The sequence below is a fragment of the Tupaia chinensis genome, unplaced genomic scaffold, assembly GCF_000334495.1.
Source record: "Tupaia chinensis unplaced genomic scaffold, TupChi_1.0 Scaffold000678_1, whole genome shotgun sequence".
NCBI lineage: Eukaryota > Metazoa > Chordata > Mammalia > Scandentia > Tupaiidae > Tupaia > Tupaia belangeri.
In genome coordinates, this window is record NW_006160202.1 from 1,010,484 (window position 1) to 1,015,457 (window position 4,974).

Here is a 4,974-nt window from a genome sequence, read left to right on the forward strand (position 1 = left end):
AATTAACTTACAAAAATCTATAGCATTTCTATATACAAACAACAAGCAGACAGAGACAGAACTGAAGAATGTAATTCCATTTACCATAGCCACAAGAAGTATAAGATACTTAGGAATAAAACTAACCAAGGAAGTCAAAGACCTCTACAAAGAAAACTATGAAAACCTTAAAGAGGAAATTAAAAAGGACACTAAAAAGTGGAAGGACATCCCATGTTCCTGGATTGGCAGAATCAATATAATAAAAATGTCAATCCTACCCAAATTAATTCTACATGTTCAATCCAATCCCAATAAAATTAGAAGAGACATTCTTAACAGATCTAGAAAAGACAATCATAGAATTTGTCTGGAACCATAAAAGACCCTATTTTGCTACAGCCATTCTGTGCAAGAAGACTGGAGTAAGTGGTATCTCACTCCCTGACCCCAAAAGATATTACAAAGTTGTGATAATCAAAACAGCATGGTATTGGCAGAAAAATAGACACAAGGAGCAATAGAACAAAGTAGAGACTCCAGAAATAAACCCCAAAACATACAGTCAACTCATCTTTGACAAAGAGTACCAGTCAATCCACTGGGAAAAGGGAAACTTCTTTAGCAAATGGTGTTGAAAAAACTGGGTATCCACCTGCAGAAAGATGAATCCAAACCCTTATCTGTTACCTTTAACAAAAATCAACTCAAAGTGGATAAAATATCTTAACCTAAGACTGCAAACTATAAAGCTACTGATGGAAAACACTGGGGAAACTCTGGGAGACATTGGGGTAGGCAAAGACTTCTTAAGAAAGAACCCCCAAAGCACAGGCAATAATCTCCCAAATAGACAGATGGGATTACATCAGATCAAGGAGTTTCTGCACAGAAAAGGACACTGTAATTGGTGTAAATTAACAATCCTAGGAACAGGAGAGAATTTTTGTTAACTGTGCCTCAGATAAGGAACTTATAACCAGAATACACAGGGAACTCAAGCAGCTTATCCGGAAGAAAATGATTAATCCAATTAAAAGATGGGAAAAAATGAGCTGAATAAACAGCTCTCTAAGGAAGACATATGAACAGCCAAAAAGCATATGAAAAAATTCTTAACATCCCTCGTTGTAAGGGAGATGCAGATCAAAACCACAATGAGATACCACCTAACTCCAGTCAGAATGGTGAAGATTTAAAAAACAAATAATGATAAGTGCTGGAGAGGATGTGGTGAAAGGAGAACACTCCTACACTGTTGGTGGAATGTAAATTGGTACAGCCACTGTGGAGAATGATATGGAGGTTCCTCAAAGATCTTCAAATAGAACTACCATATGATCCAGCAATTCCATCCTGGGTATCTACCCAAAGGACAGGAAAGCACTCAGTTGGAAAAGTGCTTGCACCTCTATATTCATTGCAGCCTTATTCACTATTGCTAAGACATGGAACCAACCCAAATGTCCAGAAGCAGGTGAATGGATTGAAAAATTGTGGCACATATACTCCATGGAATACTATTCAGCCATAAAAACAACAAGGCCATGGAATTTGATAGAAAGTGGATGAATATGGAAGATTTGTTGCTGAGTAAAATAGGCTAGGAAAAGAAAGACATTGTATGTCTCCACTTAACATGTACCAACTGTCTGCACTCTATGGTAGAGACTGAAAGACTGGAGAACATAAAAGTATTAAAAATTGCAATGGACACTAGAGACAAAGTGGAAAGAGAGTGTGAGTGAGGAAAAGGAAATTGGCAGGGGTGTAGAATAGAGAGGTAAGACACTTGTGGGACAGATAAGGTCTATTATCTGTTGACAAGGATGTGTATGGTGGTCTTAACTGGGCTGGACTGAGGTGTATATCATGCTGGGTAAAGTCTCTTCACAATCTAAATTATGTATAGCTATTTAATGTATGAATAATAAGAATATATATATAAAGCCAGTAAGTTCCAGGAGTTGAAGAAGTCTTTGTGAGAGCTGAAAGAGGAAATATACACAATAAAACAAATCAAATGGAACTGTTGGAGATGAAGGCTATAATACAGAAGGTCAAAACCTCCTTTGAAAGTATTAATAGCACACTAGATCATAGAGAAAATTGAATCTCAGGTGTAGAAGACAGGATCACTGGACTAGTAAAATTCACCATGAAGACTGAGAAAATAGCCCAGAAAAAGATAATAATATATGAAAAATAATAGATAACATTAAAAATCCAAACATCCTGATAATTGGTATTCCAAAAGTGAAGAGACTAATAACAGCTGGGACCAGCAGTTAGCGTAATGGCTATGTCGCTGGACTCCCATGTAGTTGACCGTGGTTCACGTCCCAGACCCGGTGGCTTAAAACTCACGCCGGGCGCGTGTGCGTGCCTGCCCAAGATCCCAAGAGAAGAATGGAGGAGAAGGGATTGTGGTGTGGCCATCCCCCTGGGGGCTGATTTCTCACTTTCTGTCTCTCTGTCTCTGTGTCTGTCTGGCAAGTGCACACGCCCTAGGGGGAAAAAAAAAAAACTCTAAAAAAAAAAAAAAAAGAGAGGCTAATAACATCAAACAGCATTGACAATCTATTCCATGAAATCAAGGACAAAAATTTCCCAAAACTAGAGAGGCATTCAAAGATCCAGACCCAAGAAATACAAAGGACCCCAAATAAGATCAACCCAAGAAGATCTTCTCCAAGACACAGTATAGTCAGAATGATCAATAACACAGACAAAGACAAGATATTCAGACTGGCAAGAGAGAAACATCAAGTTATCTACAAAAGATATCCCATCAGGCTAACAGCAGACCTCTCATCAGAAAAAATGCAGTCAAGGAAAAATGGGAAAATATATTCAAAGTGTCGTTTTGACTAAAAACAATTTCAACCAAGAATACTAACCCAGCAAGATTATACTTCATATGGCAAGAGAAGAACATTCTCAGAAAAACAAAACCTGAAAGAATTTACCAACACCAGACCAGCTATCAAAGAAGTTCTGAAGGGAGTTCTATCCCAGGAAAATGAAAGTCAAACACACAGAAATAAGAGTTCAAAAACAACTAAAAACATGTCCACTTTAATGGAAGAGACAAGTCCAGAGTTGAATATTATCTTCCAGAATTTAAACAGAAAGATCGGCCCACAACAGAATATAAAGTACATGAGCTTGAACTGGTGAAATAGTTATTTTATGACTTTTGACTAAAACATCAATGATCTTCTATGCTTTGTTTTCCAGTACTAAGAAGTTTTTATCTTTTCTCAAGTTCTGGACAGGTTCATGCACCTACTGTTTGAACAGAATACTAACCTGTCTCCTGGATTTAAGTATTAAGCAAAGTTCACTTAACATTTTTTATTTTGATTTATTAAAGCTAAAACTGCCTTTTTTTTTTTTTGGAGAGGTTTTCGCTATAGGGCACGTGTGCTCACCAGATAGACAGAGAGAGACTGAGAGATAGAAAGCGAGAAATCACCGCCCGGGGGGATGGCCATGCCGCAATCCCTTCTCCTCCATTCTCCTCTTGGGATCTTGGGCATGCACACACACACGCCCGGTGTGAGTTTTAAGCCACTGGGCCTGGGACACAAACCACGGTCAACTACATGGGAGTCCAGTGACATAGCCAAGCCATTACGCTAACTGTGGCCCCTAAAACTGCCTTTTTTTCACATTAAAAAAAGTATTCTAAAAATACCTATTCAGTGACCACAGTACGCTTATATAGCCTGAGCTATGTGCTATTTTATAGTATATTCATTCTATCAATAGAGTGTCATACCTAAAGTAAACTTTTGTTCACAGATATGTATATATCACCTGAAAATACTATGGAAGTATCTAGATTAATTAAGATATTTTGTGAATCAGTACAATGTGGGAAAGAATAAAGGAATGAAAAGCAACTTCAGATACCAGAGACAGAATGGGAGGAGGATGGGAAATGGCAGAGGGTGAAAAATGGGAGAGGGGGGGAATATATACAAGAAACAAGAAATGGAAAATTATTTGTTGAAGATACTATGTATGATTAAGCCACTTTACAGAGTATTCTTGCTGGAAAATCACATTTTGTATGCTGTGGTGATGTTCAGTGAAAGTATGTAAAAATTAATTAATTAAAATAAAATAAACCCTAATCTAAACCATGTTCTTTTATTTGGAGCTCTTACCAAAGTAAGTTAATAAAACTGGAAAGATTAATTATGTGTTTTGTGGAATAAATATGCTTTTTTAAACACATGGGATAAAAGAATGCCTGGTGGAATGGCCTGGAAAGCACTGGACCCTAATACTCTTTTTTCAGATCTCACTCCATGTCCCTGTTTTCTCCTGCATTTCAAAACCAAGGTTCTGACCTTTGGCTGCTATGCAGCACCTACCATGTCCACTGTCAATAGGGTTTAGGGATTATGAAACATCACCAGTGGCCAGGCAGAAAATTACAGCTCAGGATAAGGGTGAAACAAAGTCCTGCCACATGATAGGGGCAGGGAAGGGGTAGGTAAAGGGCCTGGGAAAAGAGAAAGGAAAAGCTGAGCAACGCCAGACTTGAGTAAACTGCTTTCACTTTTTTTTTTTATCATCATAATCTTCTTTATATTACATTGTATTACATATAACTTTACAGTGTATTACATTGCTTTTTCAAAAGGGAATGCCATGCATGTCAGTCAGTACAGAGACATTAATCTCCCCACTTCAACATTCAATATCTTTTCTATGTTTTCCCCAATCATTATTATTATTATTCTAATTATTTTTTTTTAATAAGCCATATCTGTTTCTCACTAACGTCCTGCCTTTCTATTGTTCACTTGCTATCTTTCTCTATCCTCTTCTCTTCACCTCCCCCATTCCACACTGTCCTATTCTCATTAAGAACCTTCACTGCTTTTATGTCCTTCAATTTTTTACTCTCTACCATAGAGTGCGGATAGTTGGCATATACTGAGTGGATACATACAATATCTTTCTTTCATAGCCTGGCTT